General features: G+C 44.9%; 1 protein-coding gene across 2 annotated transcripts in view; it reads right to left on the bottom strand.

Annotated features, from left to right (window-relative positions):
• Positions 1–27,331, bottom strand: part of LOC126278434 (kinesin-like protein CG14535) — a 1,017,611-nt gene that overhangs the window by 716,913 nt on the left and 273,367 nt on the right. For both annotated transcript variants that reach the window (XM_049978552.1, XM_049978551.1), the window contains one exon: positions 25,918–25,995. The gene's annotated coding sequence lies outside the window, so the exon portion shown is untranslated. The remainder of the gene's footprint in view (positions 1–25,917; positions 25,996–27,331) is intronic.

The raw sequence follows: 27,331 nt of genomic DNA, 5'->3' as shown, positions 1-27,331 counted from the left end.
GATATGTGGCCGAGCGTTGTCATGGAGAATGTGTACGCCCTTGCTCAACATTGCTCTTCTCCTGTTCTGAATTGCCCGTTTGAGTTTTTTCAGACTCTCACAGTGCCTTTCAGCGTTAACTGTGGTCCCAGCGATTGAGCTCCGGCAAAGAGGTGAAAGAAGAAGTTCATAACTTTCTGAACAGCATGGCGGCGAGCTGGTATGACATGGGCATACAAAAACTGCCACAGCTTCTGCAAAAATGCATTAAGAGAAGTGGTGATTCTGACGAAAAATAGCTAAATGTTCAAGCTGTAAACTGATGTAAACCATTGTAGAAATAAACAGGTCTGTGTATCTGTAAAAAAAAAATAGAAGACCTTACTTTTGGGATTACCCTCGTATTATAAGCCAACGTTCAATTAATTTGTAAAGAATTGTTAAGGTGTGAGAAACATGCAGTTTCCATTAAAGTAGCGATTACAGAACATATATTCAGAGATATTTCCCTGTTATGACATTTATCATCCTTGTAAAAGTAAATACACTTTTTTTTCTTCCAGTAAACTAATTCTCAGGATCAATGTTTTGCGAATTCGAACGTGATCGGATTTGGCCTAAGAATAGATATCGATATGAATTCCGCTGTCCATCGTCTGACGTCAATACTTTCAGGCGTTGATATTCTTTTGCACTGACAAGGGGAGGCCACAACGTTTGGAACGCGGATTTACTGTAAACTTCGTACACTCGTAGTACTCCATGAGGACAACAAAAAGTGTAAGCAGTAGCATGTACTTCTTAAGCGTTACTGAGAAAATCGCAAAATAGTTTCGATTGCCGAATATATTTTTGTGCGTGGTCATTTTAACCATGAAGCGGCTGCAGCCAAGTGGTGCCGGCACTTTACAGTAAATCCGCGTTCCAAACGTCGTGGCCTCCCCTTGTGAGACAGGGCATGTACTAGCTTGCTGCCGTGAACAGATCGGCCGTCTTGGGACGCTTTCGGTCATCGTCGGAATGCCCCGACGTCGGTGCCACTGTGGCCGTAGCCACAGGGCGTGAATTGGACCGGACACCCGGTCTGGGCGCCGTGGGAATGAGAGCGGCCTTAGCCGCACAGATGTAACCGGAGAGCGCGGGCAAACAGACCAGGGGCACGGCGCGGCACAGCACAGCGGCTGCAGTGTTTGGAAGGCAGCAGGCGCAGGCGCAGGCGGCAGCAGCGGCTCCGTGGTTGACGCGCCTCGGGCTGTTCCCGACTCCCCGCCGCTCCGGCGGCTGTCGCCGAGCTGGCGCTCACATTGGCCGACGCGCCAGAGCCCCAGCCGACGCAACTGTTCGCCTTCCGAAACGAGAAGCGCTTCACATCGATGCAGTGTCTCTAATGTTCGATACGTTGGTCCTTCGTACACTCTTGCATATCCAGAGAAACATTGCCTCGGAGATAACAGACACTGCCAAATACAGTCACTGCACTGATGTATTTCATGCAAAAGCCAAGTAAATCTAGCGAAGAAACTGAAGAAGTCTCTCACTGAGCAGGAATTACTTAACTGTGCGAGCGCTGTGGATAGCAAACACTGAGACATATGGAAGTTTAGATCTGTCCATAATGCGTGTTTCGGATCAACAAACGAACTTGACTGGATGTCATGTGACGTCCGCAACGACCAAAAACAACTATCAACAACGAAAAAAAAGCAAAAAACGGATTGCTTGTGCCGTCCGCCCAGACCAAACCCAACGAACAATACCGAACAAAAAAAAAGTGGTTAAGGTCAGGTTCTCATAAAAAAATGGCCGAAAATTCTTATTATTATTCCATTTTTTGAAAGATATTCACATATGTCCAGAATTTTGGGACGAGAAGGCTTTTTAATCGGTACGTTACAATAGGTTCTACAGTCCATTCTTCGAAGCAATATTATGGTTCCCCTGAGACGCTCTCAACTCGAGAGGACCCGCTCAGCTAGAAGACTCGTCGTACCGTGAGGCACTTTCACAAAATGATTTATACTGCAGTATACCTGAGGTTCGCCGGTGACATTGTAATTCTGCCAGAGACAGCAAAGGACTTCAAAAAGCTGTTGAACGGAATGGACAGGGTCTTGAAAGGAGGATATAAGATGAACATCAACAAAAGCTAAACGAGGATAATGGAACGTAGTCGAATTAAGTCGGGTGATGCTGAGGGAATTAGATTAGGAAATGAGACACTTAAAGTAGTAAAGAAGTTTTGCTATTTGGGGAGCAAAATAACTGATGATGGTCGAAGTAGAGAGGATATAAAATGTAGACTGGCAATGGCAAGGAAAGCGTTTCTGAAGAAGAGAAATTTTTTAACATCGAATATAGATTTATATATCAGGAAGTCGTTTCTGAAAGTATTTGTTTGGAGTGTAGCCATGTATGGAAGTGAAACATGGACGATAAATAGTTTGGACAAGAAGAGAATAGAAGCTTTCGAAATGTGATGCTACAGAAGAATGCTGAAGATTAGATGGGTAGATCACATAACTGATGATGAGGTTTTGAATAGAATTGGGGAGAAGAGGAATTTGTGGCACAACTTGACAAGAAGAAGGGACCGGTTGGTAGGACATGTTCTGAGGCATCACGGGATCACAAATGTAGCATTGGAGGACAGCGTGGAGGGTAAAAATTGTAGAGGGGGACCAAGAGATGAATTCACTAAGCAGATTCAGAAGGATGTAGGTTGCAGTAAGTGCTGGGAGACGAAGAACCTAGAACAGGATAGAGTAGCATGGAGAGCTGCATCAAACCAGTCTCAAGACTGAAGACGACAACAACAACATGTGTGTTAACATATTAGCCGAAAACGCTGTCCAACAACGTGTGCAGGCTGCCGAATGCAGCACATCAAGCTCAACCAGATAGGTTGTTTTCGCCAAGAAGAACAAGGGAATTGCTATTCAGGAATAATTCGAGTTAGAGGAAGGGTTGATGTACAGTCCTGGAATTGCACACTTAGCATAACTAAAACACTTTCTTGATAAAATTTTGGTCAAAGCATAACTTTTGGTCCCCCATATTTGTTTAGCTATTTTCAGATTTGTGTTTATAGACATCAAAAAAATTATAACATGTAGTTTTTATGCAGATTGAGTTAATAATACATATAAATGTTTTCCCTAACCTCCAAACAGGATTTTCCATTGAATGATTTCCCAAAACTGCATGCAGCATAAAATGAAAACGGATCAGCCCGTTAACATCTTTGACCCTCGAAAAGTACTCAGTTTTATGTTGTTCACAAATTACAGCACCTTCTAAGCTTTATATGCTAATTAAGACCGTATAAGAACGGTTTTTTCCGAATGTACTTCTGACGAAAAAGCGATTCTGGTAGTTTGTGTGCAAGTTTTTGTTAAACAAGCCTTTTGAATTCTTGTGGAGATACTTCCATAGCAACTTTCATCCCCTAACAAATATTGCTCTATATCTAGCCGAGAAGTGAAATACCAATTTTCATAAATTTTGCTTTATATTCTTTTAGGGTAACGAAATATTTTCTTAATAGTTTTCATTCCCTATTGCATTCTCTTAGCGGTTGAATACCCAGAAACACTGAAACACGTACTTTTTAAATTTGTAACCAAGACGTGAAATACGCTCATAGATGTAGCTTTAAAAATACTTTGGTAGTTGTTTAATAATGAAATATTTTCAAAAAACTTTCACCCACTGTTACAACCCATAATGCTAAATTTCCAAAAATTCTCAAAAACTCTGAAACACGTATTTCTTTATTTCTGACCGAGAAACGAAATACCAATTTTCGCACGTCTAGCTTCAAAACTGCCTTAATAATGACATTTTTCACAAAATCTTTCCATTTCCTATTTCACCTCCTTAAGGTTGCTATTTCGAAAAACCCCTTCTTACAAAACGCCTACAGTATAAGATCCACACCATCTCCAAATTTCAGGTTTCTGTCCTTAGCGCTTTGGGTGGACGATGATGAGTTAGTCACTCTGTCAGTCAGTCAGCCAGACAGACAGTCAGTCAGTCAATCAGTCAGTCAGGATACTTCCTTTTCTACCCAGATCATGATTTCGGCCTTGGCTTGTTGTCGAGTAGAACGTTGGGTATAATTACGCTTTGTTAAGTGAAGTCACTGTCAAGATTATTGGGACTCACAGATCTATAGGTCCTCACGATGACTTCACTCAAAGTCTAAATATACCCAACACCGTTGTACTTGATAATGACTTAAGGCCGCAACCACAACAGTAATATAAAATAAAAAAGTTTGTAGAGTCAAATGGCTTAAATATCTTTAAAACATGATTATAAGTGCCTTAGGAGGGTGTGGTTCAAACACCATTAAATTCTTGGGTGTTACAGACACTTATATCTTAGCAGTCATGCTATACGTCAAGCAGTAAGCCAATTTAATGTCACTGAAGCATAATTTTCTAAAATCTAAGTTTGCAATTTTCACAGTTAGTGAAGTTTTCGGAGGTTGGGAAAGAGTAAAGGGTCAGTATAAGACACGACGTTTATTCCCGTCCAGGAAGAATATGTTCATTGAGACTCGAGGGCCTGTAACTGGCGAATAAATACGAAATAGCAGCGCCTATGTTATCAAGAAGTACGATGCTATGTTCCTACTAACACACATGCATGTCCGAAGGAATACTGCATCGTATTTATTAGTAACACAGATACTGATATCTGCTGTAGTAGTTCAGTTGAACATGGCCGTTCGAAGGAAATATCCCGGTATTCATCTAAATTGATTTTGAGCAATGAATTGAAGCCAGAATGTCGACGCACCAACAGGTATTTGAACACTAGACCAAGTGAATGCAGGTGCAATGTTTGCACGCTTTGGAATGTTTCCTGCTTGTCAATAGAGATTAAATCTCTCTTCGCGCAACTGTCTTTCCAGAATTGTAATTAACCGCTTAAAATCTTCAGTCTAGCGTTGTGAATTCTAATTATCGTGTTTCTGCAATAACCTCGTTGGTAAACGTAAGTTACACCAAAGCGAAAGTGGCCGCAGGAGCTATAATTATGATTGGATGCAAGTGCGCCAAACACTTGCTCACATATTTTCTTGTCAGAGCTCGATGTTCTCTGCAGTGTAATAATGGGGCATATTTAGTAACGGAAATCTGAAGTCACGATCAAAAAAAGTGCTATCTGTTCTTTTCTTAGATGACGAATGCTCCTAATAATTTTCGTTGACGCACGGCCCCACTGACAGATGGATCTACACCGAAGCTAACGTTTCTCGCCTTTCATTCTAAGAGATGACCGCCAGCTGAGTGAGACCTATCTCTCCCACAGGGCTCGTTTATTATCGCGCCTTGCTGACGATATCCTCCACACAAAAAAACGTGTATGCAATCTGTCCGCGCTTCCGGTCCAATGAGAGAGACGACGTTGTATACATGGAGGCGCACCACAAAGACTTCGTGACGCAGTTATCACGACGACTGGGATACAAAATTTTGGATTTGTCGATGAAATCAGTAGCAATAAACAACATACTCCCTCATCACTCTTTAAACTGAAACCAGCAAAATACACTTCTGTTTGTCAAATATTTTCCGGTTTTGGACTTAATAATCCTTGTGTGACAGCCAGCCGGTTTGGCCGAGCGGTTCTAGGTGCTTCAGTTTGGAACCGCGCAACCGCTACGGCCGCAGGTTCGAATCCTACCTCGGGTATGGATGTGTGTGACGTCCTTAGGTTAGTTAGGTCTAAGTAGTTCTGAGTTCTAGTGGACTGATGACCTCAGATGTTAAGTCCCATAGTGCTCAGAGCCATTTGAACCTTGTGTGACACACGAGGTAAGAGAACGATATTCTCTAGTCACTTGTCCAAGAAAATGGATGTTGTAGATGGTGTTTCGCAATTCCTATTATAGGCTCCTAGGAGTTGTAGAGAACACTCAGTAAACAAAGTTTGATAAGGTACTCATGTCTGGAAATGTAATGTTTGGATACAAAGTAAGTTTCATCATCCTACCACTTTCAAATTTTCCGCTTTTCGGTAAGCACAGAAATTGAGAATATGGCGCCGTCATCGGTTCCTGTGATTATGTCAGCACACACCATTTTCGTCCTATTACAACATCGGCTGCGAGAAACAGGTAAGTACAGGTTCAAGAGTGTTGGCTGCGATGATCCATGGATATGGCGCGCTCTAGACTTTGGAGATGATGTTCTTCGTCTGGTAGAGGAAACCCAGAAAACGAATACTCTGAACATTTTCTTTCTCATCAGCTACTGTACAGACCCAAGTCAGAGCTGATTGTCTCCACTGTTTAGTTACTGTGTAGTAGGAGATTTCAGAGTTTAAAAATGGTTCAAATGGCTCTGAGCACTATGGGACTTAACTTCTGAGGTCATCAGTCCCCTAGAACTTAGAACTACCTAAACCTAAGTAACCTAAGGACAACACTCGGGCATCCCGGCCGGCATTTCAGAGTTACCTCATAATATTATATCCAAACTGTCATTACCGGAAATGGGTTTCTTATCAAAACTTCAGCTACTAAGTCTCTTTAGAACCCCATGAAACATAGACGGCCCAGTCTCATTAATGTGACCACCTGTCAATAACCACCTTTTGCAGCGCGGTGAGCTGCGACACGTGCTGGAAGAGTCAACGAGGCTCTGAAGGTACCGACAGGAATATGGAGCCATGCCGAAACCAGCGCCGATGCCAACAGCGCTAGGTTTTTCGGTTAAGGATCCATTGCGCGTAGAGATCGATCGAGGTAGTCCCATAGATTCTCGATTGGGTTTAAATCTGGGGAGTTTGATGGACAAGGGTGTATATTCAACTCATCCTGGTTCTCTTCGAATCGCGCACGTACACTGAAAGCTGTATGACATGTTGCATTGTCCTGTTGGTAGATCCCATCTTGCCGAGGAGAAACGAACTGTGGAACTGGCCTCCAAGGATATATCCGAACATGTGTCGATCCGTTGTGCCTTCCAGAACGACGAGATCACCCAGGGAATGCCATGAAAACATTCTCCAGACCATAACGCTCCCTCCTGCGGCCTGGACCCTTCCGATGATTGTTGCAGGATCGTACACATCAGCGGCCATCTGGAACTTTTAAAACATGATTCATCTGAAAAGGCCACCTGTCGCCACTCAATGCATGTCCAGGTGCGGTGCTGGAGTGCAAATTTCAGCCTTCGTCGAAGATGAGCAGCTGTCAGCACGGGTACACGAACCAGGCGCCTGCTACGGAGGCCCGTACGCAGCAACGTTCGTTGATTCGTCGTTGAGGAGGCAATGTATCCTCCACTGCTAGTGCTGGCAGCTACCGCCTATGAGTGGTTAGTCCACGCTGACATCGAACATAGGCGGTGGTCACATTATGCCCTGGGATGTCGTTTCTTCTGTGTGCTGAAGCCTTGAGCAGCCTACAAGCTACCTACCAGTGCTATCCTCGTCATCATTTGGTAGGAACCATCCAAGAGTCCATCTATGCCCTGGAACTGTCCAGTCGTTCAGTGGTGTTTCTGTGGACCCCAGCACACGCCGGAAGCCCAGGCAACAAACCTGCTGGCAGCCTAGCCAAACATGCTACACGGAAACCGCTTATGGAGATAGGCATTTTAATAACTGACTTGCGTTCGTTTTTACGCCGTCAGGTTTTTCATCTTTGGGAGACGGTATGGCATAGTCTCAGTACGCACCTGCCGGCTCTGCATTGGCCATGCTTGGGCGGACCACAGCTACTTCCTGCGCCGTGAAGACCAGCCTCAGTGTCGGTGCAGCACCCGGCTGACAGGGGCTCATATTCTGGCGGACTGTCCCACTTTGACTGCCCTGCGACGAAGTCTTCGGTTACTAGACTCGTTGCCGACTGAAGCGCGTAGTTCGGCAACCGTGCAGTGTTGAACGTTTTCCTCATCTACTCTCGGCGCACCAAGTAGTAAATTACACGTGCCACTGGTCCTAGTTCCTAGATCACTCTGCACTATCTCACCCAGCTGTCTTCCGCAACTCTTGAAATACCAGATGGCTAAAAAGAGAAAGAGCTGGTTCTAGTTTGCGGATGTGGCAAATGTTAACATGTGGGCGGGGTATGGAACTGGTTTCTTGTCCAGCGCCCAACCGCGTATGGCGTCATCAGTGTTCTTACTTGTAGGTGGTTCCTAATTTGTATGGATACTGCTAAAAGGTGGAAGGATGCCACAACACCAATAAAAAAATTAAGGAGTAATAAATACAGAGATTCATTCCGAAATTATAATAAGCAGAGGACAGCCTTCACTGCCGTTACACAATGACAAACGACAGAAGGAGCGTGTGCCAGTTCATTGGAGAGAATGATTGGTTGGTTGGTTGGTTGGTTGGTTTAAAAGAGGGGGAAGGGACCAAACTGATAGGTAATCGGTCCCTTGTTCCGAATAAAACAATGCCACAGGGGTCAAATAAAACAAGCAAGACTGCGAACACAAAACGGAGAGAAAGGAAAAACCACAAGAATGACGGAAGGGCTACAAACACTTCAATGGACAAATGGGGAGAAGAAAACTACAGAAACGCAAGAAACAGGTAGAAGAGTTTAAAACGACAAAACAGATTACGATGGGCGGCTGATCATGACAGTAAAAAGGCAAGCCAGCCACTCTGAAAAACGTCCATCATAAAAGCACTAGGGTGGAAGACACAGAGGGACAAAGGACATGCGCCAAAACTTAGATCAAATGATAAAACCCACCCTCATGAATAAAACGTAAAACTAAATAAGAAGATGAGGCGCTGTCAGATAAAATTATCGGCAACGAGTCTAGTAACCGAAGACTTCGTCGCAGGGCAGTCAAAGTGGGACAGTCCGCCAGAATATGAGCCCCTATCAGCCGGGTGCTGCACCGACACTGAGGCTGGTCTTCACGGCGCAGGAAGTAGCTGTGGTCCGCCCAAGCATGGCCAATGCAGAGCCGGCAGGTGCGTACTGAGACTATGCCATTCCGTCTCCCAAAGATGAAAAACCTGACGGCGTAAAAACGAAAGCAAGTCAGTTATTAAAATGCCTATCTCCATAAGCGGTTTCCGTGTAGCATGTTTGGCTAGGCTGCCAGCAGGTTCGTTGCCTGGGCTTCCGACGTGTGCTGGAGTCCACAGAACCACCACTGAACGACTGGACAGTTCCAGGGCATTGATGGACTCTTGGATGGTCCCTACCAAATGATGACGAGGGTAGCACTGATAGGTAGCTTGTAGGCTGCTCAAGGCTTCAGTACACAGAAGAAACGACTTCCCAGGGCATGAATGGATGTGTTCAAGAGTACCTGATATAACCACCAGCTCTGTAGCGAAAACACTGCAGCCATTGGGCAAGGAATGCTGTTCAATATGACTTCCATGGACCTACGCGAAGCTGACGTGATCATTAGCCATCGAGCCGTCAGTGTAAAACACTTCGTGGCCTCAGTACATGTCAAGAATCGAGGGAGAATGACATCGGAGAGCCGCTGAGTGAACTGAGTCCTTTGGGCCATGTGAAAGGTCCAGATGAAGCCGTGGCCTAGGTGTACACCATACAGGTGTACGTGAATGGATCTCGAGTATAGGTGGTAAAGGCAACGACTCCAGATCAGATAGAAGGGATCGGACGATCGGACGCCCTCTCCCGCCAGTGCGATGGAAAGACGCCATCTCACGAGAGCCGGTTGAAGATGACGAAGAGATGTCACTTGTAGTCAGATGAGAGATGTTTAATCATCTGACTGTGGATCCGATCTGGCCCAGGAGCTCTGTCGGGGCAAAGTGCAAGGGCACTGAGGAGCTCCCACTATGTAAATGGGGCGTTATATGGTTCACTGTGGCGTGTAGTGAACGAGAGGACTTTCCCTTCCATCCACCGTTTGAGAGTGCGAAAGGATGGAGGGTAATTCTCCAAATCACAGGCGCGATTGTAGTGCTAGGCAATCGCTTTTGCGTCGGTAGATAACACGACATTTGTGTTGACACCGGGACCACCTGTTGGGGTCTGGTACCGAAAAACTCGTTTGATCTTTGCCCAAACTTGGGAAGGTGACATGTGGTACCCAATGGTCGAGACGTATCTCTCCCAACACTTCTGTTTCCGTCTTTTGATAAGCTGACGAATGCAGGTACGGAGTCGTTTAAAGGCTATGAGATAGTCCAGGGAAGGGTGCCACTTACGCCGCTGTACGGCTCGCCGACGCTCCCTAATTGCCTTAGCGACTTCCGGCGACCATCAAGGGACTGTTTTTCGCCGGGCGAGGGGGGGGGGGGGGGGGGGCGGAGCTCCCTAATGGCCGAGGGATCGTGTTTTCCGCCGCAGAAACGATCGTTGCAGTTACCTGCTCAACCACCACATCGATGTTACCATGTGGGGGAGACTCATCGCCTGACGCCAGGGCAGTGATACGAAGATGGGGATGTGGTCACTACCACACAAGTCGCAATGTGCTCTCCAGTGGATAGGTAGGAGGAGGCCAGGACTGCAAACCGAGATATCAATGGCCGAATATGTGCCATTTTCCACACTGAAATGTATGGGGGCACCTGTATTTAAGAGGCAGAGGTCGGGTTGTGACAGTAAATTTTCGACATATCTCCATCGGACAATAAGCACGGTTATGAGCGTTAAAATCTCCCAAAAGTAGGAAAGGTTTAGGGAGTTGATCAATCAGCACAGCCAATGCGTTCAGGGGTACTGCGCCATCTCGAGGAAGATATGCGTTTCAGACAGTTATTTCCTGCGTCGACCTTATTCTGACAGCCACAGCTTCAAGAGGGGTTTGAAGAGGCACAAGTTCACTGCATACTGAGTTCAGGACATAGACGCAAACTCCATCTGAAATTCTATTACAGTCACTACGGTTCTTGTATTATCCGCTATAGCTTCAGAGGGCAGAGGTCGGCATTTCCAGGAACCAGGTTTCCTGAAGATCAATGCAGATAGCAGGTGTAAAGCTTAAGAGTTGCCAGAGCTCAGCCACATGGTGGAAATAATCGTCACAATTCCACTGGAGGATGACGTTTCCGTGAGGCTGGGAAGGCACAAAGCACGTGAGGAGGCAGGTTATGCCCCAGGGTCACCCGCTACCACTGAATGAGTATTTGTAGCCATTTATATGGTCGATGAGGCATTATTGAGATCCAGGTCCGCAGGGGACGCTAAGATCTCCACCACATCCTCAGATGTAGAATTGATAGGGAGTGATGGTGTTGGGGCCACCAGAGGGACCTGTTTCTTAGCAGACTTCTTCTTAGTTTTCTTACTCTCTCGCTTTTATTTAGGGGTATGCTGGGAAGATTTCTCTGAAGCAGCTTCAGGCATAGAGGAAGATAATGAAGCTCTTTGTCCAGCAGCTTTTGGCTCCTTGAGTCACTGGCGAGTGTCCGCCATGCATTAGTGGAGACCTTGGGAGAGAGGGCCCCAAGGGACCCCTTCAACATTAGAGGAGCCAGAGGAGGCTGTTGCTTCTCCAGCAGGGGAGAGGGGACCAATGTCCCCTGCATTTAGGAGGTGGGGGTTTTCTCGCAAAGTAGGTGCTTTGGGAGCAATGGAGGAAGACTTGCCCCCCCACCCCACCCCACCAAGGGGGCAGATGTATTCGGGTAGCCCAGAGAACTCACTGTTCGTTGCACAGAGTGGGAAACCACTGGCACTTGGGATGGCGATGGTGACATAGCAGCAGCATATGTCGATATCAACTGAATGAGATGTTATCTTTCAAATTTACGTGTAGCCTCTGTGTACGTAAATTGGCCCAGGGTTTTGGACTCCATGACTTTCCACTCCTTTTGGAGTACTGGTCAATCTGGCGAGCAGGGCGAGTGGTGCTCCCCACAGTTGATACAAGTGAGAGGAGGCACACATGGAGTATCTGGGTGCAGTGGATGTCTACAGCCTCGACATATGTTGCTGGCAGTGCAGCGGGAAAATATGTGCCTGAACTTCCAGCACTTAAAGCACTACATAGGGGGAGGGACGTATGGCTTAACGTCACAGTGGTAAACCATCATCTTGAACTTTTCAGGCAATGAATCACCCTCAAAGGACAAGACGAAGGCACCAGCAACAGCCCTGTTGTCTTTGGGTCCCCAGATGAAATGAACACTCCGCCATTTTAAATTGGCACGTAGCTCGTCATCAGATTGCAAGAGGAGCTCACGAAGGAAAATGATCCCCTGGGCCATGTTGAGGCTTTTATGGGGAGTGACGGAAACAGGAATATCATCCAGCTTGTCACAGGCGAGTAACCCTCGGGATTGGGCTGGTGATGCTGTCTCCATCAAGACTGTGCCATTTCGGTATTGAACAGCGCTGTCACTTCTTCAAACTTATGATCAAGGTGTTCAACGAAAAATTGAGGCTTCGTAGGTAGAAAGGAGACCCCATCAGTTCTGCTACAGACTAACAACCGAGGCGAATATGGCTCCGTTCTGTAACCTTACATTCCTCCCATGGTGTAGCGAGGGAGTTATATTCGATCCTGCCTTTCTTAGAGACTGCTGGTGCTGTACGGTCACCAGCAAGAGATGACTTAGTCCGCTTAATTGCGGGTCTTCCGCTCTGATGCTACCCACAGCCACAGCAAATCTCAACTGACTTGATGGCCATTGCCGAGAGTCCTGATGCCACAGGAAGACAAGCAGCTACTCCTTATCATACATGGGGAGTTCACAGCTCAGGCATCAGCAGTGTGATCCCCGTGTTGTAGGGGGGGGGGGGGTCCACCAAATGGGTACATGACAGCTCCACCATATCGGACTGGCTACTATGCTGGATACTGGGCGCACAGAAACCCGATATTGTCATGTGGTGAAAGAGGACAGGGGACAACAGAAGAAGATGACACTCCCTAGAAAGTGTCCTCACCCAAGTAGTTGAATTGCAGATGGAGATGCACAGCGATGACAAGAAATTTAGGAGAGCGAATGTAAAGGCACTATACAAGGAGTGGGGGGCGGGGTGGGGGGGACGAGAATGCTCAGTCGTGAGAAGCAGCTCAAGGTGACAAAGGAGGATATTTCAGCGAATCATACCGGATGTTTGGGACTGTCAGTTTTCAGTCGTAACCGAGATACTCGAGGTTGCAGAGCCAACGAAAGGGTGAGCGAACTCAGCAGGTAGCTACATCGCTATGTTCAGTTCAAACTGATGTAACGCTCAACTACTACTACTACCACCGCATGGCGCTAAATGTCTTCAGCAATGCGTGGAAGTGAATGGCGATGCTGCTGTAGCTGCTGGTCTGTCTCAGAGCTCAAACTGAATGGGTGGATATAGTGTAGACCAGACCTTTTATGGTGTGTGTGGTACAGTTGTACTATAGTTTTCTGACTTCAAAAAATAGCAATGTTGCTAACCACAAGGGAGGCATAGAGGCTAGAGTCTGCCTACTGAGAAATGGTGTCTGATCATGTCTTTTACCCTCAGAAGTTGCCTGCACCGGTGAAGTCCCAACCGTCGGAACTTTGGTGTTCACTGTACCTCTACGCCTTCCAAACACAAAGTTATCTGATATTTAATTTTATATCCAGACGATTTCTTACCGGAAGTGGTTTCTTATCAAAAATTCAACTACTAAGTTCCTTTGCAACCCCCTAGAAACCTAGACGGTCGAGACACACTAATGTGGCCTCATGTCAAAAGCCAGAATAACCACCTTTTGGCTGGCCGCTGTGGCGGAGCGGTTCTAGGCGCTTTAGTCCGGAACCACGCTGCTGTTACGGTCGCAGGTTCGAATCCCGCCTCGCGCATGGATGTGTGTGATGTCCTTAGGTTACTTAGGTTTAAGTAGTTCTAAGTCTAGGGGACTGATGACCTCAGATGTTAAGTCCCATACTGCTCAGAGCCATTTGGACCATTTTTTGAACCACCTTTTGTAGCGAAGTCAGCTGCGAGACGTGCAGGAAGAGAGTAAACGAGGTTCTGGAAGATACCGACAGGAATATGGAAGCATGCCGACTCCAGCGCCGGTGACAACAGCGCTAGGTTTTTCGGTTACGGATCCATGGCGCGTATTAACTATTTTCAAAATGAAGGCATTTCCAGATTGGAAACTTCTTTAATGGTTTATCGCGGTTGAATTATCGATTATCTCAAAACAAAACTTATAGGGAAATTATGGATACATCAGATTGTTGCTCATTACAAAGGTGTCTTGAATTTGTCACCAGATCCATTGCTTGCTAATTCCTACGTGACTCCTATGTTTTCGATCTTGTGTGCCATCCACACGTTCATCTCGGCGCTTAGAGGTCTCCAGGCTGGTTCGTAACAAGCGGTGTTACAAACTCTGAAATTTCAACTGGAGTGGCAGGATACAAACAAGTGTTGTGTTGTGTCTCGGAAGAGCCCGGTGTGTTGTAGTCTGCTTAGCAAGGTGGCCACGCTACAGGACTACCACGTCCATCCATCCCTCGCTATAAAGGTATCTAAGCGTCGTTGTACATTACGAAAGGAGAGGTCTAAATCTACACTTGTGCCACGGAAGCCACCATACGGAATATTACGACGTAACAGAACCTTTGTGCACTGCTGAGACATGCAGCATTCGACCCGAAACCGCTGCCTTTCGTGGCAAAGGAAAGGTAAGGACATCAGATTTTAACGTCCCATCGACTTCGATATCATCATAGACATTCGCTGTCAATGACTGCAACAGAATAAGGCCTGGATTCGAGACCATACTAAACACGACTTTAATTTGCTGTGAAAAAATTGTCAGTATCACTCAAAGCAAGCTCGCCGTATCTCGAATACCTTGGAATGGAGAAAGCCAAAAACGTTAGTCGCGTTGTTTAAAGTTAATCAACGTCATGAACGAGAAACAGGTTTGTCAAGAGGAATACTATACGAAAAGCCGTCTTCTCCATGTCGGGAAGTGCTACTAGTTACTCATGAATACACTAGACTGCTAAATCAGACCGCATATGAAGTTGGGACTTGATATAAATTACTCACAGCTCGTGTAAACGGGAAATAACATTGATTTCGATGGCATTACAGTGCTATATCATACAAACAAAACAACTTTTCATTGATTATAACGCTATCTGTGCTCCAGGTAGGCACGATGTTGTACAGTTCATATGAATATAACGTAAGAGGATTTCATTTACTTCAATGTAATCTCCGTGACGGGTAGTACACACATTGTTTCACATCTCTTACCGAAAAAATTTCATTGATTTCAACGCCGTCTCTGTACTATATATACAGGGTGGTCCATTGATTGTGAGCGGGCCAAATATCTCACGAAATAAGCGTAAAATGAAAAAAACTACAAAGAACGGAACTTGTCTAGCTTGAAGGCGGAAACCACATGTCGCTATGGTTGGCTCGCTAGACGGCGCTGCATAGCTGAAACGGATATCAACTTCGATTTTTTAAATAGGCACCCCCATTTTTATTGCATATTCGTGTAGTACGTAAAGAAACATGAATGTTTTAGTTGGAATACTTTTTTCACTTTGTCATTGATGGCGCTGTAATAGTCACAAACATATGGCTCACACTTTTAGACGAACAGGTGGTAACAGGTAAGTTTCTTAAATTAAAATACAGAACCTAGGTACGTTTGAAAATTTTACTTCAGTTGATCCAGTGTGATACATGCACCTTTGTCAGCTTATCATTTCTGAGAACGGATGCTGTTACAGCGTGATAAACATTAATGCAATAAATGCTCAAAATGATGTCCATCAACCTCAATGCATTTGACAATACGTTAACGACATTCATGTCAGTAGCGAGTATTTCGCGTTCCGTAATGTTCGCACATGCATTCACAATGCGCTGATGCATGTTGTCAGCCGTTGTCGGTGGATCACTACATCAAATATCCTTCAACTTTCTCCACAGAAAGAAATCCGTGGACGTCAGATCCGGTGAACGTTGTAAGTAGGCTGTTTAGCTTTTTACTGGTAACGCCACGTAGCGCTCTATATGAAGATCACTGGCTGTGCTGTGTGCAGTCTGTGGCTGGTTTGCATTGTTCTCTGCCATTGTAGAGTTGGGCAGCTGGATGTTAACAGCGATTAGCGTTGCGCAGTTGGAGGTGAGCCGCCAGCAGTGCTGGATGTGGGGAGAGAGATGGCGGAGTTTTGAAATTTGTAAGACTGGATGTCATGGACTGCTATATACATTATGACTTTTGAACACTATTGATGTAAATACATTGTTCGCTATCAAAATCTTTCATTTGCTAACTATGCCTATCAGTAGTTAGTGCCTTCAGTAGTCTGAATCTTTTATTTAGCTGGCAGTAGTGGCGCTCGCTGTATTGCAGTAGTTCGAGTAACGAAGATTCTTGTGAGTTAAGTGATTTATGAAAGATATAGGTTAATGTTAGTCAGGGCCATTCTTTTGTAGGGATTATTGAAAGTTAGTTTGCGTTGCGCTAAAAAATATTGTGTGTCAGTTTAAGCACAGTCATGTATAATTTTTCTAAGGGGACGTTTCAACGTGCGGGCCATGGTGTGGTGCTTCGACTACCAATCCAACTGTCATGAAATATGCTATTCAATTCCGCTTCAACCTCACGCGAGCTATGTGCCGGACATCCATCATGTTGGAAGAACATCAACATTCTGTCACGTAGTGAAACCTCTTGTAGTAACATCGGTAGAACATTACGTAGGAAATCAGCATACATTGCACCATTTAGATTGCCATCGATCAAATGGGGGTCAATTATCCTTCCTCCCATAATGCAGCACCATACATTAGCCAGCAAAGGTGGCTGATGTTCCACTTGTCGCAGCCATCGAGGATTTTCCATTGCCCAACAGTGTATATTAAGCCGGTTTACGTTACCGCTTCGTCGCTAAATAGAACGCGTGCAAAGAATCTGTCATCGTCATGTAATTTCTCTTTTGCCCAGTAGCAGAACTGTACACGACGTTCAAAGTCGTCTCCTTGCAATTCCTGGTGCATAGAAATATGGTACGGGTGCAATCGATATTGATGTAGCATTCTCAATACCGATGTTTTTGAGGTTCCCGAGTCCCACGCAATTTGTCTGCTACTGATGTGCGGATTAGCCATGACAGCAGCTAAAACACCTACTTGGGCATCATCATTTGTTGGAGGTCGTGACTGACGTTTCACATGCGGCTGAACGCTTCCTGCTTCCTTAAATAACCTAACTATCCGTCGAACGGTCCGGAGACTTGGGTAATGTCGTCCAGGATACCGAGCAGCATACATAGCACACGCCCGTCGGAAATTTTGATCACAATAGCCATTCATCTACACGACATCGACCTTTCCCCCAATTGGTAAACGGTCCATTTAAACACGGGTAATGTATCACGAAGCAAATACCGTCCGCCCTGACGGAATGTTACGTGATACCATGTACTTATACGTTTGCGAATATTACAGCGCCATCTATCACGAAGCGAAAAAAGTATTCCAACTAAAACATTGATATTTCTTTACGTACTACACGAATCTATAATAAAAAATGGGGGTTCCTATTTTGAAAGAAACGCAATTGATATCCGTTTGACCTACGGCAGCGCCATTTAGTAGGCCAACCATAGCGCCATCTGGTTTCCCCTTCGAGGTAGACGAGTTTAGTTATTTGTAGTTTTTTCGTTTGATGATTATTTTGTGAGATATTTGGCCGGTCGCTATCAATTGACCACCCTGTATACACGATATTGCACAAGTTATACCGATATAACAAAAATTAAGTATCATTGATTTCATCGCCGAGAACTGCTCCCTCTTCACGGTAAAGTGCGGAAGATCTCGAGAAGGGTCTCACGAAGCATGCCGTAATATACATTTCTGTAGTATGGAGCGTATTGATTTCGTGACGCCGGTATGTGCAGAGGGTGCCGTGTTGCTCCATCCCTCATGCTAATCAGAGCCAGCGGCGACGCTACGGCTGCGTCCTTGCTGCCGCGCGTGTGCCAGCCGCAGGGACGGAGAGAGGCGCGGTGTTTGCACAGCAGCGGCGCGGCTTGGGGGACAGCCGGTACAGGAGACAGAGGCGCCGATCAGCCGGCTCGTTAAGGCCGGCCAGCGGCGCGTGTTGACCCCTGCAGCACGCCACACGACAGCACAGGCCGGGAGAGACTTCATTTGCTGCGCAAACAGTGCTGCCGGGGCCGCTTTCCAGCTTCCGGTAGGCCGCCGCGGGCACGCCGCTGGGGCCGCGGACGTTACCAGGACAGCGGGGCAGGAAGAAATGCCCATCTCCGACCACTGGTTTTTTATCTCAGAATAATATCAGCATTAAGAGCCCGTACTAAGCAAAGGCTGAAAGGTGGAAGCAAGCACCGGATACGAAGGACTATACTCGTGCAACGGAAATGAACTTTAAGACTAGGGTGACCAGACGTCCGGATTAATCCGGACATGTCCTCCTTTTTATCTCTTTGTCCGGGGTCCGGGCGGATTTTTACAGCATCCGGCTTTTTCGCAAAGTTGAGCATAATAAAGTTAAATTTACAATTCGTCCCGTTCTATTGCTCTTTTCTTAAATACTTTATCACGAAGCTCTGCTAATAGTTAAACACGCACGAAGGCGGTGTTAGTAGGTGGCACCAGGAACGTCGATCTTATCGTTGATCGACCTGTGAGCGAATGCAAATATCGATTATTTAAGATTTTCGTTTCGTATTTTCGGATTGTATTGGCTTGGCTTCATGTAGTGCACATGTGATTTGTGAGTGCAATTTTTAACCAAGTGAGCCACGTAAAATGTTTGGCTATGCCTAAAGGAATTAACTGCTAGTTTTACCGGTAATTCCCGGCAGTCACGTGACTTGTCCAAAGCTGACGGTTGGTATCCTCATCTGCAGTTGACCCGTTTGATGTGTCCTCTTTTTTTCTTCCTTTGTCCTCCTTTTTGAAGCTGTTTGTCCTCCTTTTTAAACAATTGCATCTGGTCACCGTATTTAAGATCACTATTTGTTCTCCGCTCCATGGAATGGAGGACATTGTCCTAGAAATTAATTTGATTTTGTGTACGTCTACATCCACAAACATTCTCTTCAAGCCAACATATTATACATGGCTAAGGGTACAATTTCCTTTCCTCTTCCATTCACAAACAGAGAGATGGAGAAACGATTGTAAATGCACTGAGTTTACAGACGTCATGGGATACATCGTAGTATCATGTCGGACCTGTTTTTGTTCGACGTAGTGTAGCTTCTCGACATGGCATAGACTCAACAAGTCATTGGAACTCCCCTGCAGAAATTTTGAGCCATGCTGCCTGTATAGAAGTCATAACTGCGAAAGTATTGTTGGTGCAGGATTTTGCGCAGGAACTGACCTCCCGATTATGTCTCATAAATGTTCGATGGGATTCATATCGAGCGACCTGGGTGACCGAATCATTCACTCTCATTGTCCAGAACGTTGTTAAGACCTATCGCGAACAATTGTCCCAGTGACCTGGTGATGAGTCATCCATAAAAACTTCATCGTCCTTTGGGAACATGAAGGTCCGTGAATGGCTGCAAATAGCTTCCACAGAGCCAATGATGGCTTCAGTTGGACCAGAGGACCCAGTTCACACCACCAGTCTGCACAGTGCCTTTTTGACAACCTGGGTCCATGGTCTCGTGGGGTGTGCGACACACTCTAACCCTACCATCAGCTTGTACCAACTGAAATTGGGACTCATCTAACCAGGTCTCGGTTTTCCAGTCGTCTAAGGTCCAATCGATGTGGTCACGAGACCAGTGAGGCGCTGCAGGCGATTTCATGGTGTTAGCAAATTTACTGGCGTCGGCCATCTGCTGCATAGCCCATCAACGCCAAATTTCGCCGCGTTGTCCTAATGAACACGTTCGTTATACGTCCCACATTGATATATGTTGTTTTTTGATGCGGTTTTACTTGTCTGTTAACGCTGACAATGTTATCCAAATGCCGCTGCTCCTGCTCGCTAAGTGAAAGCCGTAGACCATTGCGTTATCAGTGGTGAGAGGTAATTCCTGAAATTTGTTATTCTCGGCACACTCTTGACACTGTTGATGCCGGATTATTCAATCGCCTAACGATTTCCGATATGGATTGTCCCATGCGTCGAGTTCAAACTACCAATCCGCGTTCAAAATCTGTTAATTCCAATCGTGCGGCCAAAATCAAGTAGGAAAGCCTTTCACATGTATTGTCTAAGTACAAATGACAGCTCCACCAGTGCACCGTCCTTTTATGCCTTGTGTACGCGATACTACCTCCATCTGTCTACGTTCATATTACCATCCCATGACTTCAGTTTCTCAGTGCATATCTCCGTACGAGCCCTAGTTTCTCTTATCTTTGTGGTCCTTTTACGAAACGTACGTTGGCGGCAGTAGTATCGATGTGCAGTCACCTTCAAATGCAGGTTCTATAAATTTTCTCGGTGTGTTCCTCGAAAAGAACGTCGTATTCCCTCCAGGAACTCTCATTTGAGTTTCCGATGCATCTCCGTCATACTTGCTTGTTGTGCGAACCAACCGCTAAGAAATTTAGCAGTTCGCCTCTGAATTTCTTCTTCAAGTCTACCTTGTATGTATCTCTACCACTCGGGCAGTACTCAAGAGTTGGTTACACTAGTGACCTTTACGCTGTCTCGTTTACAAACTTTCCTAAATTTCTGCCAATAAAATGAAGTCCACTCTTCGCTTTCCAAACTACAACCCTTAAATACTCGTTCCGTTTCATATCGCATTGCAGCATTGTGGCTTGATATTTAATCGACGTGACTGTGTCAACCAGCTCACTACTAATGCTGTATTCAACATTATGTTACTGTTTTTCCTACTTATCTGCATTAACTTAGATTTTTGTACGTTTAAAGAAGCTGACACTCATCACACCAACTAGAAATTTTGTCTAAGTCGTGTTGCATCCTCCAAAAGTCGCCTCAGAGATTACAACGCAGCACCGTCAGCAGACAGCCACAGATTGCTGCTCACCCTGCCCGATAGATCACTTATGTATACAGGAAACAATAGCGGTCCTATCACACTTTCTTGGGACATTCCTAAGGACACCCCTGTCTCTGATGAAATGTGCTGCTACAGAAGGTTGTAGAAAGGGGATTGGTAGGTCGAATAAAAAAGGAGATACTGAATAGAACACTATGGCGCAACGTAAGTGAAAGCAGGGATCGGTTTACAGCACGGCCGTTAAGTGTGTCTTATTACGCCAGTAGAGACTCACTCCACTGCAAGAAGTTAACGACGTACTTATTTCTTTTAGTAATAGTTCGAGGAATCGGATAATGTCGGGTTAGTTCAAGAACAGTGGTTGATAGAGGATCAATAGCGAAATCAGTACTCACTTCTGACACGTGTACTTAATACATTCAGTTTTAGTAATACTCCGCATGCTCCCATGTGACATTAATTGTTTCACACTGAAACCGTAATGCGAACAGAAAGCGGCTCGTATGGTTACACCGAAAGCAGTTTCGGAAGTATGTCTGAGCAATGCCGGCACGCACGTCATCAGAACTCCACTTCCCGTCTACCACTACATCGAACGCCAGACTAAGCGTTCGTATCAAACAACAAAGATCACTATTGCTGAAACCACTGTTAACGGGCGGTGTTCACTTTCGAACGTTGGACTCAGCTAAATCAGCAATAGTTGCAATAAGGTAATCTACGCTTGTCTATGAAAGAGACTGATAAATTTACGACTAAAAGTCGCCGATAATGACAAACACATTGACTTGGGAGGATATGCGGTCATAAAAGGTTGATTGTATACATTATGAGGCATCAAAGAATCGTTAGTTTCGTAATGGGAGGAAGTGTGTGTGTGGGTAGGGGGAGGATTGTAGGGGAAGACGAGAGCTTAGATACCGTAAGCAGATTCAACTAGATGTATTGGGTTGACGCATAAATTTGTAGCATTTTTCCAGTGGTTTAATAAGCAAAACAGATACAAATATTGTTATCGTGGAGTAGCGTCGATTCATGCACCATCCTGGTTGTTGTTCTGGGATCGATTCTGCAAGACGTCCCAGTTATTGACAATAAATGTCAGCGGTGATCGGTATACCTCGGGGAAGCTATTCGTAGTACGCTACACTGCTACTGTTGCACCAAATGCTTTAACATTACCTTTGTGGATGCGAACAGGTGTTTGTGCTGGGATTTGCTGCTTTGTTTGGGCTCAGAGATAATTATTTCTCGTAACCAGTAACGATACAGGATAGGAACTGAATGGTGTTGTGCACGAGCCAATTGATGACGAGCAATCAGAATACACATATGGCTACCCACAGATTTTTGTGATTTTCGTTAGAGCATGCGGCACCCGACTTTTCAACTATCCTCACTGCATGCAAATGTGTCACGATGGTGGAATACTCACAGTTGATCACATCTGCCAGTTCTCGATCACACTGACGTGAATCATTGTAGATTAATGAGTTTAACTATCTTCGTCAAACCCTGAAAGTCTTCCTGAACTAATCCCAAAACGATCCTCCTCAAACCGAGAAACCATTTAGTCCAATGACATTATCCCCTTACACGGGCCAAATCTTTCTTGCGCTCAAACAAAAGAATATGTTGGAAATATTCTGATTTATCCACTGGGAAATTCATTGTCTGTCGTCCATCGCTCCACTCATTGTTTTCAAACGACAAAATGACAATATGTAAACTCAAGAAGCAACAGCTAACCACAAATAAAATGACAATCGATAAATAAACCCACAGCAAACGAAACGGCAACATGCAAAACAAAATCGCTATGAACTAGTGCACCAACCTAATAGGTAGCAGCAGTTGTGCTGATATGGGACAATGCGAACGCCCCACACCGATCTAACTCATACTGACAGCGTGTGTTTCTCACGGATAGGACTTCGACACATGTAAACAGTAAGACGCAACTCTCAATCGTTATCGAGAAATTCCAGTTTGAAAATTCTAGCCGTGCTTACATACCTCGTATGATCTTTAGTATTCAAGGGGTTCACAGCTGAGTGAGTAATTGGTTATTTTCATAAGCACGAAGTCCCTGGATCGAATCTGGCTACCGGCACTTTGTTTTCATTTTCACTCTATTGCGCCGATCTGCAGTACTGAAGTAATCCCTCCGAAATGTACTCCACTGGTGTAGCCTTGTGACGTTTATTTTTACATGTAGGCGAAGAACCTCATAAAATGACTATAAAATTGCGCGTACATCATCGAAGAGAATATAGCGACAGGTTCTGGAGAAGACTGCATAAAAATTCAGTCATTCGTACACCACCAACAGTCTGTGCCAATATCCGGTGATATGCTTAGATATGCGTCGTACGCCGCTAAGTTTTATGATGACTGAGCCTCATTTACGAATGTAAACAGAGTTTGTTTAGCAAAAGACACGTTGAAAACTCGTGCACGTGCCATAATTCGTGCCCGTGCAAAAATTCGGCGATCATCACAAGTGCTGCATGCCGCAATAATTATTGTTTTCTGTGTTTCTACGATCAGTGCCATCCTCATTCGTGCAGTAGGTTACATATTACACTTGTCACAAATGTTGGGACAATAATATAAATAATAAGACTATACTGATGTGATTGAAAGTTCTCTCTTATCCATTCCTTTACTTCCAATCTCCTTACGGAGAAAGTTTTTCGTCTTTTTTCAAGATAAATATCATGTAAATAATAAACGGACAATTATATATTGATGATTTGCATAGTCATAATAAATGTGTTGTGAGAATAAAAAAATAAGTAATATTCTATGCAGAGACCTAGCGCTCGTGAAGCTACGCACTTACTCGCTCGGCTGCAGATTACATGAATATTAACAGCCATACAAAATATAAAAGCAGACCTAAAATTTTCAAAATCTGTTTCCTCTAAGACGATTTAGAGGTTGCTTCTTTCTGTTTAACTAAGCTGAAGTGCTACCCGTGCGCTAGACACCCTGTGAATATGAATGAAATCGGTAATGAGACGTTCGTAAGATGCCCTTGTGAGGTTAAGCGACTTGCAGGGGATAGACACATGTGGAGAACGCACTGATTACCACGTAAACAACAAGGTACTCAAGTAACGATTTTTTAAAATTACCTTATCTAATCTCAGGTCATACAACTGCCGTCATATGCAGATTCGATTTTTTAGCAAGTCGTCATCAGATGATCCAAATTCATTACGTAGTAACACGTAAAGTGCAATTGAAGAAGTGAAAATATGCGTTCGGAAGTCTCCGAGGAAATTCACGGCCTAGGAACAACATCAGAGTATGTAAATTGAAGGTGGAAAGCGGGTGAAAATACAGGAAAGGCGAGGGATCACAGCTGTCAGCTGCATTGGGACATTACGCGGAATCGGCGGCGACAAGTTAAAATGTGTACCATACCAGGATTCGAACCCAAGATCACCTGCTTACTAGACTGGTGCGATAACAACTGACCATCCGAGACACAGCGTTATCGCAACTGCACGGACTATCTCGGCACGCCTTACGGCCGATCCACAGTCCCATTGAGCGCCACCTGTTCCCAGCCCCTGTCCATTTCCTCCATATTCGCTGTTCTGAGATTCCCATAGGTGGTCGGACGTGTGCATCCGCACTGAAGAAGGTGGATTCATTGCCAAGCTAGGCCTATCAAATTATATGAATATGTAGTGTCAGTTCTTTAGGACATGTCCGAAAGAACAGACACCATAAATTCATATAATGTGGGAGTAGCTTAAGATATATGTAACAACAGTTTTATGGTCATCTATATAGAGTGAACAACAGGCTCACAAAAATATTCTAAACTCAGCGTTATCGATTAAAACCTACAACTACTACAGGAGTTAATGAAGACCTAAAATAGCAAAAATTTGTGTGAAACCTAATGAGACTTAACTTCTAAGGTCATCAGCCTCTAAGCTTACACACTGCTTATCTAAATTATCCTAAGGACAAACACACACACCCATGCCCGAGGGAGGACTCGAACCTCCGCCGGGGCCAGCCGCACAGTCCACGACTGCAGCGCCAGGGACCTTTCGGTTAATCCCGCGCAGCACCTAAAATAGCCCTCACGGCTAGCCGCGCGGTCTAACGCGGTGCTTCCCGAGCAGGAAGGCGTACCAGTTCCCAGAAAGAACCTGCCTGGCCGATCATTGCCGAGGTCTGGTGTGCCAGCCATCCTGTGGATGGTTTGTAAGGCGGTTTTCCATCTTCGTCGGCGAATGCGGGCTGGTTGCCGCCTCAGTTACACTGTGTTGGTGATTTCTGCGCAAACACTGTTTCCACGTACACGTACACCATAATTACTCTACCACGCGAACATTTGTATGAGACGTAACGCTGAGCGGCGGCAGGGTGAGTGGACTACTGTAGCCTGTTGTGGGCTGTGAACCACTGAGGACTACGAACCCTCTCCGTCGTTTCTAGGTCCCCTTCTCAATACACAATACACAAGACCTAAAATAACTGTGCGCCAGAGATTATACCACAACCGATGACCACGTTACTTGTCCGATGTATGGTCGCAGGGCTGAGGCAAATTTCGAAACTGTAACAGAAGCTCTTTATGTTTCTGAAGTATGATAGTTGTCACCATTCCCAAAATAAAAATAACTTAAGTACTAGAAAGATCTTAGGACACAAATCGTGAAAATGCAATTCGTACGCAAAAGATATCCCCTCCGGCTGAAGATAACAACAGTTTCACGCCACCTATATATAGTGAACAACAGGCTCACAAAATAAATAAATAAAATAAAAACTCTGTCTCAGCGTTATCGATTAAAGCCTACAATCACTACATGTGTTAATGGAGACCTAAAATAATTGTCATTAATGAAGAACCTATTCAAGATAGAACTAAATTTGAATTTTGATACAGAAACACAAATTATTTTGAGGAGCTTGCCCAACAAAATTCCTTAGCTTGGCACGACGATTTAAAAATATATGTTATGGGCTTTACTTCATACATCACAGTGAAAGAAAAAGTTTAACAGGACTCACCTGTTTTTCAGAGGCAGTTTTTACGGGATTGTTGAACAGAATTCACGTCCGGAAGCAATTCAGTCCCATCCTTGTGTCCTGAAAAAGGAAATATTTCATTTCTCACTAGAGTTTTCCGATTCAGTGGTCTAACTTAATGACAGAAAGAAAGGTGTGATGTGGTTAAAATCCTATGCACTTAGCACGTATTTAGGAGATTCTTCTTATGAATTAGCTGTAGAAGATTATGGCCCGCTGGTATCGTGAGCGGAGGGCGAACGAGTGTACAACACATTACATCTTCCGTAATGTCGTTGACTGTGTTTTGTTAAGTGTAAAAAGGTCATAGTTTCACCGTCAACGACTATTAACAAGTAATTCTTTATTCACAACCGGTTTCAGTCTTCAAATAATCATTAGATATGCCGTACACGAAAGGAGACAACACATGGAATGCATTTTATATTTAACTGACAATACAATGCTCATGAAAAGTCTCGTACTCGCTTATTAAAAATTACACGGCAGTACTAAAACTAAATCGACAAATAACATAAAACCCATCCCACTGGATCGAAATTAAAAGTACAGCAAGAAAGTGTGTTGTGAAAGTTCACCTATAGCGCCTTCCTGATTTCTACATCTACATCCATACTCCGCAAGCCACCTGACGGTGTGTGGCGGAGGGTACCCTGAGTACCTCTATCGGTTCTCCCTTCTATTCCAGTATCGTATTGTACGTGGAAAGAAGGATTGTCGGTATGCTTCTGTGTGGGCTCTAATCTCTCTGATTTTATCCTCATTGTCTCTTCGCGAGATATACGTAGGAGGGAGCAACATACTGCTTGACTCCTCGGTGAAGGTATGTTCTCGAAACTTCAACAAAAGCCCGTACCGAGCTACTGAGCGTCTCTCCTGCAGAGTCTTCCACTGTAGTTTATCTATCATCTCCGTAACGCTTTCGCGATTACTATATGATCCTGTAACGAAGCGCGCTGCTCTCCGTTGGATCTTCTCTATCTCTTCTATCAACCTTACCTGGTGTGGATCCCACACTGCTGAGCAGTATTCAAGCATTGGGCGAACAAGCGTACTGTAACCTAATTCCTTTATTGGCATTCTCTAGCGCACAGGTTAATCACCACGATGGGTACTACCATTGCTGAGTCCTGGACGAGCTACCGGTGTGGGGTAATCTTGTGAACGGTAATGCGTTGGCAAATATGTAGCCTTTGTAAAAACTACGCTACCCTGACTGACTAGTGTTTCGGCAAAGTGGCCCCCAAAGGCGTGATCGGCGACAGCAGTTGTACAATGGATCAACTATCATGGAGCACCTGAGGGACGTCATCGTAGAACTCCAGCGTCATCCACAACCAGAATTAACGGTCCTGGTATTGACTGACCAAGTGCACACGACATGGAATTCAATTCC

The sequence above is a fragment of the Schistocerca gregaria genome, chromosome 6, assembly GCF_023897955.1.
Source record: "Schistocerca gregaria isolate iqSchGreg1 chromosome 6, iqSchGreg1.2, whole genome shotgun sequence".
NCBI classification, from domain to species: domain Eukaryota; kingdom Metazoa; phylum Arthropoda; class Insecta; order Orthoptera; family Acrididae; genus Schistocerca; species Schistocerca gregaria.
Note: the sequence above shows the minus strand (reverse complement) of the source record. Positions and strands in the feature narration are given on the sequence as shown.